The 12,292-nt window shown below is 42.1% G+C and overlaps 1 protein-coding gene across 10 annotated transcripts in view; it reads left to right on the top strand.

Moving 5' to 3' along the window:
• The window catches only part of CTNND2 (catenin delta 2), a 1,014,682-nt gene that overhangs the window by 622,884 nt on the left and 379,506 nt on the right, over window positions 1-12,292 (top strand). The gene's annotated exons all lie outside the window — the stretch shown is intronic.

Below are 12,292 nucleotides of genomic sequence, written 5' to 3'. Positions count from 1 at the left end.
ACATGACTTTGAGCATGACTCACGGGCCACCAGTTTTGGAAGCCTCTTTAAAACTGAAGCCACCACACCAAGAAGACTACGATTGGGTAGAATTGGGACATTTGCATAGAGGCCCTAAAGTGAGGGCCTCAAACTACCCTCAGCTGCTCTGTGCTGACAGATGCTGCGGTGAGCCCCGGGGTGGTTCCCCATGACTGGGAAACATCGCACCATGATTCCTCACATTTTTGGCATCCAAACACTAGTTACGTTCCAGAAGGCGTGTGGGTACCAGCCTAGGGTGGCCAGGCTCCATCCAGGCTTTTACTTTCGCAGATAATCTCCTTCAGCCACTTCTTAAACACAGGAAAGGCAGACGTGAAATAACCATGGAACGTAGGACAGTCTTTTCAATTGCATGAAGGAGCCCCTGTGGAAAAAAATCAAAGTTGGTTTCAGACAAATGTATGGAAACCACAATGTAGCAGAAATCATTTCTCTGAACAAGTGGGTAATGTAAAATTAGTTTAAGATACTCACTATCATCCCAAAGAATGAAAAAAAGAATCCTGACCTTTCACTGTATTTTTATTGCCTGTATATACTGGCTTTTTGTTTGTTTTTGTTTTTAATTTTTATATTTTTATTGGCATTTGCTTGAGTTATAGAGTTTCAGGTGATTAAGCTATATATATATATATATATATATATATATATATATGTATGTACATAAACGATTATATATGTATATATATTCTTTTTCAGATTCTTTTCCATTAAATGTTAGAGTAGGTCCTTGTTAGTTATCTATTTTATATGTAGTAGTTTGTATCTGTTAATCCAAAATTCCAAATTTATCCCTCTCCCCTTTCCCTTTCGGTCATCTTAAGTTTGTATTCTATGCCTATGAGTCTATTTCTGTTTCGTAAATAAGTTCATTTGTATCAGTAGATTCCACATATGTGATATCACTTATTTGTCTGATATTTGTCTGTTTCTGGCTCACTTGGTATGATATTCTCTAGGTCCATCCATGTTGCTGCAAATGGCATTATTTCATTCATTTTTATGGCTAAGTAATATTCCACTGTGTGTACACACATCTTTTTAATCCATTCATCTGTCAGTGGACATTTAGGTGGTTTCCATGCCTTGGCTATTGTGAATAGTGCTGTTATGAACATTGGGGTGCATGTATCTTTTTGTGTATGCTGTTTTGATTGGGCTGGCTAAATGGCTAGAATTATACATTCTTTCTGAATATTTTCAAGTTTTTCAAAGCAGCAGTATCTGAAATATTAATCATTTCTGAAAAATCTCCAAATATTTAGCCCGTTTTACGTAATTAACAGCAATAAGTTTTGCAATGGCTGATACCCAATTTGGCTTTAATTACCCTTTCTCCTGGTGCTCACACCTTTGTGTGGCCCCTCCCACACTGAGTCAGAGCTGGCCTCTTTGACCAGTAGGATACTGCAGGAGTGACAGTGTGTGACTCCTGCAGGTAGGAACCAGTTCAGTATCCTCAGGCCCTCAAGCATCCTGGTGGAGAGGCTGGCATGGGGAGAAACCATCTTACCTGCCATGTGAGCGAGCCATCCCCCAGTGCCAGTCAAGGCTTTGGGTCTTTGTGTTTAGATCCCAGACATGGTGGAGTAGAGACCAATTGTCCCTGCTGTCGCCTGTCTTGAATTACTGCATCAAGTAACCGTGAGGTAATTAATGTGATTATTGTTTCCAGCTGTTGAGCTATGGGTTGGTTTATGCCTAATCTGACTAGTCATCTCATCAAGACTGTCAGTCTTTCCTTCTATTATCTTCTGTGAAACCCCCTTTCCCCTTTTCTTTTCTTTTTTTTTTTTTTGTTGTTGTTTTCTTTTTTCTTTTCTTTTTTTTTTTTTTTTCATTTTTTTGCATTTTAGAGCCACAGCCACAATATATGGAAATTCCCAGTCTAGGGGTTGAATTGGAGCTGAAGCTGCTGCCTACACCACAACCACAGCAATGTGGGATCCAATCCATGTCCGCAACCTACACCACAGCTTACAGCAATGCCAGATCCTTAACTGGGCCGGGGAGGCCAGGGATCAAACCCACATCCTCATGAATACTAGTCGGGTTTGTTGCTGCTGAGCCACAACAGGAACTCCCCCTTTTCTTGTTTAAACCCAAGCATCCATCAAAGGATGAATAGATAAACAAGATGTGGTTTATACACATGATGGACTATTTAGCCCTGTCTCACTGAGTGCACTGCAGGGTCAGGACCCAGCTGGGTCCCTGGAAGAGACCAAGCTAAGAGGATGTGTGTCACTGGGGTCCCAGTGCTGACGGGTCACTAGGCAGCAGGAGGAGGGGAGAAGGCTGAGGGGGTAGCTCGGAACCCCAATTCCCACCTCTAGGCCTGGAAGAAGGAGAGCATTTCGTATTCCTTCCACTAAGGCAGCTTAGAACTACACCCCAGATAATCATGGTAAACCTTTCACAACCTGGGAAATGTTGAAAGCAGCCATTCCTCTTTTTGTTTGTTTTTTATTAAATCTTACACACACACAAAAAGGAAATTTTGACACATGTTACAACATGGATGAACCTTGAAGTCGTTACAATAAGTGGAATAATTCAGATATAAAAAAGACATCTACCGTGTGAGTCCACTTGTACAAGGTCCCAAGAGAGGTTGAAAACATAGAAACAGAAATGAAAAGAGTGGTTGCTGGGGGCAAGGAGGAGGAAGGAGGTGGGAAATGTGTGTTTAATGGATATGGCTTCTGTTTGGATGAATGTGAAGCTTTTTCAAATAGATGGCACAATACTATTCTATGGAGTACAAATGATTATTAATATTATTTGAGACATAGTGCCTTAGGGTGGTATGTTTAAAATACTTTCATTCATTCAGTCAGTCATTTAACAGGTGTTTGGTGAGTACCAACAGCCAGCCAGCCCCGTTCTGGACACTAGAAACTGGGATATGAGAGAGGAGGTAGAAATTGTAACTAAGAAACAAATAGGAAATAATCTCATTTAAAATCATATAAACTTAAAAATGAATCAAACTTAAGCCAAAATGATCTGCTCCATTTTTATTAAAAATTGCCCTTAGTATCTGGTTATACCAGCTGTCCCCTAACTCTGTTTTAATAACCTCAGGAGCCTAGGGTTTTGCTTTCAGAGCCAAAGTTCTATTTCATGACTTCTACTGGGGTTCATTTTCCCTTACACTGAAGATGAAGGCATTAACTCAGACTTCAGAGGCCCTAAATCAGAAAGCTTGCGACCAACACAAAGAACACAGACAGAAAAGAAAAAGCATCCCATTTCTCCCAGGGACCAACAGAACTCCTATTCCTATCTCTTCCTGGCTGAAAGAAAAAAAAAAAAAAAAAAAAAAAAAAAAAAAAAAAAAAAACCTGCTCTATTTCAAGCCAGGCTACTTTATATCAGAAAAGAACTCATTAGGATAAGTGGCAATTAACATCTGTACTGCAGTCAAAATGCTTCTGACTTTAAAGAAGAAGATATAGAACAAGGACTCTCTTAGATCAACTGCCGTGTTTCTGCAGGGGGCCTTCCAAGATATTTGCTGGGCTTTGTTATGAAGATTATTGAAACATTAACAGTTTTAAATTCACCGTATATCAGCATAAAAGTAACAGGCAATAATACCAATATTGTCAAAGTGGCCATTAGGAACACAGAATCTGGGTGTGTCCTTTGAGCAGTGAGTGCACACATACAGGCTAGAATTGCTCTGTTTAAGTAACTGGGAGACCAGGATGGCTATAAATTTTCATTTGTATCCATTAGAAAGGAAAGGAGCTTCCCTTCGATTGCCCTACACTGTTGCTTTAATAAAAATGAAGGCAAAGCAGGCAACATATAATGAGACTCCATGTATATCTCCATAGAATGTACATATTATTGGAGCCATAGCATCTACTGAAGCACTCGTATGTGACATGCAACATGAGCTCACTCACTGCAGTAAGCACTTAGAAATTGCAAGGAATAAAAATGCACTCTGCTTATCTCAGTCAATAGGAGCTTGTTGTAAGTTTCCAGAGGGGTATGAAAGAGACAGGAAGCTATTTCAGCAGCCCCAGCCAGGCAGGTCTCATTGAAAACCTGATCACGGTTCTGGATACAAAAGCTGCTTTGGGGCCCTGGCAGGAACTCCAAACCTTGCACTGAAAAGGAGCATTTGCTGGGTCCTCGTGCACAGCTCTGCGGTTCGAGATCTCGGCCACTCTGCCGCTGCCCCCTGCCCTCCTCTGACCCCCTTCCCCTTTCCTTGTCTCTTGGCACTGACTGCCAGGGCTGCCCTGTCCTCTCTCTGCATCTCTCTTCAGTTATGTCTTGCTCTGCAGTGACTTGAATTTGAATTTGTTGAGAGAGCTGTGATGAGCTGAAATATGTCTCCCCAAATTCATGTTGAAGTCAACCCCCAGGACCTCAGGACGTGACCCTGTATGGAGAGAAGGTCTATAAAGAGGTGATTCAGCTAAAGTGAAGCCATTAGGGTGGGACCCTAATCCAATAGGATTAGTGTCCTTATAAGAGAAAAGGTCATGTGAGGTCACAGGGAGAGGCAGCCACCTGCAAGCCAGGGAGAGAGACCTTGAGAGAAACCAAACCTGTCAGCACCTTGATCTTGGGCTTCTAGTCTCCAGAACTGCAAGAAAATAAATTTCTATCCTGTGGTTTTTGTAATGGCAGCCTTAGCAGACTAATATAAGAGGCTGTGTTTGGAGCCACCAGTGGTGTCCAGGATAAAACACATTGGATAGAGCTTTTTTTTTTTTCTCCTTTTTGTCTTTTTAGGGCTTCACCCTTGAAATACAGGGGTTCCCAGGCTAGGGGTCTAATTGGAGCTGCACCTGCCAGCCTCTGCCACAGCCATAGCAACAGAGGGATCCTAGCTGCATCTGTGACCTACACCACAGCCCACAGCAATGCCAGATCCTTAACCCACTGAGTGAGGCCAGGAATCAAACCCATATCCTCAGGGATACTAGTCGGGTTTGTTACTGCTGAACCACAATGGGAGCTCCTGCACGGAACTCTTAGGTGGGGCTACCTTTAGGTCAGTGCAAATCGCAAAGGCATTCAGCTGTGTGAGATTTTATAATAATCTAAGTATGTCCCCAAAGGACAACCTTTGGGAATATGATCCCCACTCTCAAAAGGGCCCAAGGAGGCAGTTTATTTGGCTGGTCATTTTTCTCATATGGATGTACCTTTTCTGAAGATGAATTTTTATAGCATTTAAAATATAACATGCAAGTCAACATGTATATGCCTATCTTCTCTAAACTCGAAAAGGTTTGAGGAAAATGAGATTCCAACTAAAAGACTCATTTTACTAGTTTTACACATAAACTGTTAAACGTATAACTAAATCAACCTAATATAATTAACCCCTCCTGGAGTTCCCATGGTGAGTCAGTGGGTTAAGAACCTGACCTCCCATCTGTGAGGATGAGGGTTCAAACCCTGGCCTTACTCAGTTGGTTAAAGATCTAGCGTTACTACAAGGTACCACGTGGGTCACAGATGTGGCTTCTTTCTGGCAGTGCTGTGGCTGTGCCGTAGGCAAGCAGCAGCAGCTCTGATTGGACCCCTAGCCCAGGAACTTCCATATGTTGCAGGTGCAGCTGTAAAAAAGAAAAAAAAAAGAAAAATGAAAATAAACCCCTAGTGCTTTGACAAATTGGACATACCCACTTATGGAAATGGAATGATTTCTACAAAATCAGAATCACTCTTCCATTTTCATTCCTTCAGTTTTAAAATCACTGAAATAAAGTTATTCAATCTATAACATTTTGAATTTTATATTAGAATGTCTTTGTACTTTCAAAATTCCACGTGCTAGAATGACCAAGACCTTTATTTTCTAGCCTTCTTCTCTGGAGTCTTGTTATCCAAAGTGTGATCCAGGACCAGGGTGCTGGCTGGAAAGGCATTTACTTCTTGAGAATCTGCATTTCAACAAGACACCAAGATGATATCTGTACACATTAGAGTTTGAACTACTCATCTGTAGTGAGAAACTCGTCTCAACTTTCACATTTAGGGTACTGCAGAAGTTAAAAATCAAGCTATGACATTAAGATGTTAATCGCATCTGACCTCGTATTGTATTGTGATATTGGTGGCATAATGAGGTACTACGATCATTTGACTTTTGCAGTCTTAGAGCTTTCTCTTATCTGATGAAAAGTCTGAATATAGGAATGCAGATGTTCAATACTGTTGATAATATGATCAACAAAGTTGAAACTCACTTTTTTCAATTATTTTTATTAAAGTATAGTTGATTTACATTGTTGTGCCAATCTCTGCTGTATAGCAAAGTGACCCAGTGGTGTGTGTGTGTGTATTCCTTTTCTTACATTATCTTCCATCATGGTCTATCCCAAGGGGTTAGGTATAGTTCCTTGTGCTATACAGTAAGACCTCATTGCTTATTCATTAAAAATGTAATAGTTTGCATCTGCTAACCCCAAACTCACAGTCTATCCCACTCCCTCCCACTCCTTGGCAACTACAAGTCTGTTCTCTGTGTCTGTGGGTCTGTCTCTGTTTTGTTCTTTCATTTGTGCCATATATTAGATTATACATATAAATGATATCACATGGTATTTGTCTTTCTCTTTCTGACTTACTTCATTTAGTATGAAAATCTCTAGTTACATCCATGTTGCTACAAATGACATTATTTTGTTTTTTGTTATGGCTGAATAGTATTCCATTGTGTATATGTACCACATCTTCTTAATCCTTTCTTCTGTTGATGGACATTTAGGTTGTTTCCATGTCTTAGCTATTGTTAACAGTGCTGAAATGAACAGAGGGGTTCGGGGTGGGGGGGAGTTGCGTCTGTCTGTTTGAATGAGATTTTTGTATGGATATAAGCCCAGGAGTGGGATTGCTGAATCATATGGTAATTCTAGATTTAGTTTTCTGAGGAGATGCCATACTGTTTTCCATAGTGGTTGTACCAGTTTGCATTTCCTACCAATAGTTAGAAGGGTTCCCTTTTCTCCACACCTCCTCCAGCATCCATTATTTGTAGACTTAATTTATGATGGCCATTCTGACTTGCAGTTTTGATTTGCATTTCTCTGATAATTAGTGATATTGAGCATCTTTTCATGTTCCTACTAGCTATCTGTATGTCTTCTTTGGAGAAATGTCTAGGTCTTCTGCCCATTTTTTTGATTGAGAAGCTCACTTTTAAAAATGTTGCAGTATTGATTTGTGAAAACATAACTGATTTAAAAAATTTCTCGTAGTATCTGTTCCCTATAATTTTTAAAAATTTTTGCAGAAACTATCACATGTCATTATTCTCAAATTTCTTTTATTCACATAATATGTCTTGGTCATCTTTTCTGTCAAAATATATAGATTGACTTTACTTATTTCACCACCACATCCAAAGTTTAAGTTGTAACACACTTTATCTCCAAATGCTCTTCTTGGGGTACCCTCTTCTTTAATTAGCTATTAGTCAAATATTTGAGTTTATGAGATGGTGTTATTCCCTTTAAAACATCAGTGTTTTCAGTTTGCCTTTCAAAGATACCCAACAATTCCTACCTCTACCCTAATCCCAACCAAATTCCTTCAATGTCCCTTTTTGCTCCTGTGGGACCTCCCCCAGCTAGCTGAGGTCATCTGAATGAATCCTGGCAGAATTGCTGAGATTTGCTCAGAGCCTTATTATTTCCCCTCTCTTCCCTTCTCTGCCTGCCCTTGACCTCGACCAGACCCAAGGTAATTCTCAGGCACATTTATTTATTTATTTACTTACTTATTTATTTTTTGCTTTTTAGGGCCACACTAGTGGCATGTGGAGGTTTCCAGGCTAGGGGTCAAATCAGAGCTACAGCTACCGGCCTATGCCAGAGCCACAGCAGTGTGGGATCCGAGCCAAGTCTTCGACCTACACCACAGCTCACGGCAACACTGATCCTTAACCCACTGAGCAAGGCCAGGGATCGAACCTGCAACCTCATGATTCCTAGTCGGATTTGTTTCCGCTGTGTCACAATGGGAACTCCAAGTCTTTCTGTTTAGTTTTAACCCAGAGTGTCCTCCACTCCCCTGAGTCTCCCTCTTCCCCACAACATGGACATGGGCATTTCATGCTCTTCCAGGATTCGATCTTGCCCTGTGTCCTGCTCCTTACCATTCAGGTGGCCAGCGTGGAGATGGATCCAAGACCATCCTGTGAGCCAAAGTCCCTCCCAAGGGGAGCCCTTTAGAAATGCAGAGTCCCAGACCTACTGATCAGAGAGATCCCCAGTGATGCATTTGGCACTGAAGTTTAAGAAGCAACCCGCTGCCCCCCAAAAGGGAGTTCCTATTGTGGCTCAGCAGGGTACAAACTCGACTAGTATCCATGAGGTTCAATCCCTGACATCGCTCAGTGGGTTAAGGATCTGGCGTTGCCGTGAGCTGTGGTGTAGGTCGCAGACACAGCTGAGATCTGGGGTGGCTGTGAATGTGGTGTAGCCTGGCAGCTGTAGCTCTGATTTGATCTCTCACCTGGGAACTTTCATTCTGCCTCATTAAGAAAAGGCTTTGTATTTCTCACTCAGTGGTGTGGAGTTTGCACCTCCATGAAGTGTGAGGACCAAGCTGTCAGGAAGAGTGGGAATCTGGAGGCTGGGGCCACACAGCTAACTGGAGCTCTTGGGAGGGAGGAGAGAGGAAGTAAGACACACCCGGAAGGCAGCAGTAGAACCATCTCTGTTTTCCTGATGCTTTCTGAGCTTCAGAACAGAAGTCGTAGCCCCTGCTCCTGGGCCGGTGGCTTTGAGGCTGAGGTGGTGTGTCCCCTCGGTAAGAACACAGCATTCCAAGGAAATCAATTTCAGGATGCTCATCTTCACCAACATCTGTCTGCCTTTCATTTGTTCTTCCCACTCCTTCCCTTTCACTCTTTCTGTCCCCCTTCTTTACGAAGAAAGGCACACCTTGCACCCATCCTGAACCTTACTGCCTGTTTATGTGACCAGAGTGTCTCAAAACTTCCATCTATAAAAGCTAAAATAGAAAGATTGGCACTGACCTGTCTCAGTCTAGCAAAAAATAACATTTGTTCACAGACTCATAAGCTAATTGTTTTAAACCCTACATCTTTCTCATTAAAGGATGCATTTTAAATAAAATTGTGTTTTATATTGAATAATGGCATATCAAACATTGTATGCTTTGATCATCAAATGTTTTGATTCTTGAGTGTTATTAATACCCATGATGATAGCTCAAACCTAAAGACAGATTTTACAGCTAGAGCTTTATGGTCATAGGAAGTAAAGGATATAAAGATATATGTATATCTATGAATGTGTTTAAGCATTATTTTAATGAAATATCAAGGTGCTGTCTTTTGATCTACAGATGATTATTTTAAAGGGAAAAACCATGGAGGTTCCTTCCAGATCTGAGATTACTTCCTAATCTAGATTTTATTGGGTCAGGCTCCAAGGTTTTCATTAAGCCTATAAAGCAAAATAAAACTTCTGAAGACTTCCATTAAGCTTGACCTTTGAACCAGTTTCTCAGAAGAAGGGAAATGCGTAGTGTCGGCTCTTGTTAAACACCAGTTCAGGCAGAGGGTTAGTTCTTGCACTTCAGACTTTGATTTCCATTTAGGGCTTTCATTCTTTAGGAAAAAAAAAAAAAGGGATAATGTGTCCTTAAGTTGAAAGCTGGAAAAATTAAACTTGGCTTTGAGTTTTTCTGAGAGATCCATCTCTTAGCAAAATTCAGAAGCAAACTATTTTCGCCACAAAACAAATGGTTTCTTTCAATTAATACACAGCAAATGAGGGTGTCTGGAGTCCCTTTTAAACAATGGGCCAACTATACTTTTTCCCATCCCGTTACCCTCTCCACGTCAATGGTTCACTGTGGCAGCCTTGGCAGGCTGCCCTCAGCCTGAGAAGCCTTGGGCATTTCATCTTTTCAAGAAAGCCCGAATTCTCCCTTGCCAGTAACCTGATGTGCCCTCGACCCTGTTTGGATAGACACCGTTTCATTTTTGCATCATTATGAAGAAAAGAGAAGCAGTGGGAAATATTCTCAAATACTTTGTAGGTGAATAATGCAAGGAGAGAGCAGATTTCCTTTCAATGATTGTTGCATTTGTTGGTAAGTTTTCTTCATAAATTTCCACAGCAAAAAGAGATCATGTGATTACCTTTTTTTTGTTTTTTTTTTTGTTTGTTTGTTTGTTTTTTAGGGCTGCACTCATGGCATATGGAAGTTCCCAGGCTAGGGGTCGAATCGAAGCTACAGCCACAGCCACAGCCACATGGGCATCTGAGCCACACCTGTGACCTATGCCACAGCTCATGGCAAAGCCAGGTCCCCGTCCCACTGAGCAGGGCCAGGGATCAAATCCACGTCCTCATGGTACTAGTCAGGTTCATTACCTCTGAACCATGAAGGAAACTCCATGATTATCTTCTAACATTCACCCTTTAAGTTTTCCTAGCTGGGTTTCAGGGGTTACACTTGGCAAATGAGAAGTAGGCTGCAACTTGCAAAGGTGTTGTGTAGCAGGATTTCAGTCTGACAGGGGACACCCGCTGTGAAGGGGCTGGGACAAAATTATCCTTTCTTGTTGTTTGGATCATGTTGGTATTTGGCCAGAGAACGTAAGAAAAGGGTTCCCTGGGCTTGTCCGGAGTCCCTTCTACCCCCAGCAGCAGGTTTAGCCCCTCCAGGCACTGGAGTCCATCCAGCGCATAGTCAGAAACCAGGAAGACGGTGTCAGTCACGTTCCTAGGATTCAACAGCAAAGAGAGCCAAGGGACCCAGCTGACCTGGCAAATGCAGCGCCTCATCTCAGCGCCCCCTGAGCAAAGTGCTTGCTCTCTTCTGCTTCCCATCCTTTCCTGGAGGCTGGAATCCTATCCTAGGCAAGGACCTCTCTCTGTGCTGTCAGAATTCCCTGGGGCCATCTGCTTACCTGCCCTGTTGCCCACTGCCCAGTTTATATCACCAGGGCCAGGCTTCCTTCCTGAGTGCCGTATTTGCATGTATAGGATAAGTGCTCCAGATATCGCCAAAGCCTTATATCTTATCTCCACAGGCCCTAAATCTGTTCTGGCTCCTGGGCCCCCTGCAGCCTTCTTACTCCCTAAGTTAAACCCTGGGTGGAGTCATCAAGTCCCCCTCCTCCTCACAAATCACACAGTTGGCCATCAGCTTCACCTTCAACGCATCCCACACCTCTAGACTTCCCCCTCCAGCCCTACTGCTTTTCCCTGAAGGCAGACCCCGGTCATCACTTGCCCGGAAAGATGCAAAGCCACTGGTCCCACTCCCGTCGACCCTAACTCTCTCCGTTCCAGACATCCTCCCCCTGACCCTGCCATTGAAAACACCAAGGTCAAAATGACCTTGATCACATCAGTCCCCTTCTTAGTGGCTTTCACTCGTACTCTTTTGCCTACAGAATAAAATCCAAATCCACACCCTGAAATAAAAGAGTCTTCGCAACCTTGTACCACCTGAAGTCTTGAACCTCTCACATCAACCCTTCTCCCCTGTTCTACCTGTGTGATCTGTGCACTGCCGTTCAGGAGATTTTGTGCCCTTTGAGGCTGCTCAGCTTTTTCACATGCTTTTATCTCAACAGAAATGCCCCTTACCCTTCTTACTTCTGGAAAATTCAAATCCGTCTTGCAATTTCAGCTGTGATCTCTTTTGCCTCTCTCCGGGCTCCCCCTGGAGGGGCTACAGAAACCTGCAGATTTGTCCAAAGAAGGGAAGAGAAGGGGAAAAAGGAAAGAAAAAACAAACAGAGCCCTACATAATTTGAGAAATCTGGAAGCAAAAAGGATTTTCCAGAGGAGTGGAGCCTTCGCAAATACCCAGTTTTCACACATGCACACAGTCACACACAGACACACACACACACAATTTCATCTGGAGTCTAAAGATTAGTATGCCTGAAATTTATCTTTTAGAGGAAAAAATCAGGAAAATATTAATCAAAATATTTGTCAACACACTGAAAGAAAGCACCACTAAAGACCACCCTATTTTTATGAAGCTAACGTCAATTTAGGTTTTTAACAAAGTTATTAGATTTTAGCATTAGGGACTAGAGGTATATATGACATATTGATTTTGAAAAAGCCTTTGAAAGAAGTTTTGTATATTATTATAAAGAAGACAATACACTAGTTGATCACCCAGTGAGTTAATAAGCCAAGAGTCTGTATTATATTCTTTAATCTACCTAGAGGTAGTAGGTCTGCAGAAACTTACAGCTTGCCACAGT

Source organism: Sus scrofa, chromosome 16, assembly GCF_054392235.1.
Source record: "Sus scrofa isolate SSC_HxYL_T2T_F1_AM1 chromosome 16, Sscrofa_HxYL_maternal_Yorkshire_Landrace_v2.0, whole genome shotgun sequence".
Taxonomy (NCBI): Eukaryota; Metazoa; Chordata; class Mammalia; order Artiodactyla; family Suidae; genus Sus; species Sus scrofa.
This window is presented reverse-complemented; position numbering and strand designations above follow the sequence as displayed.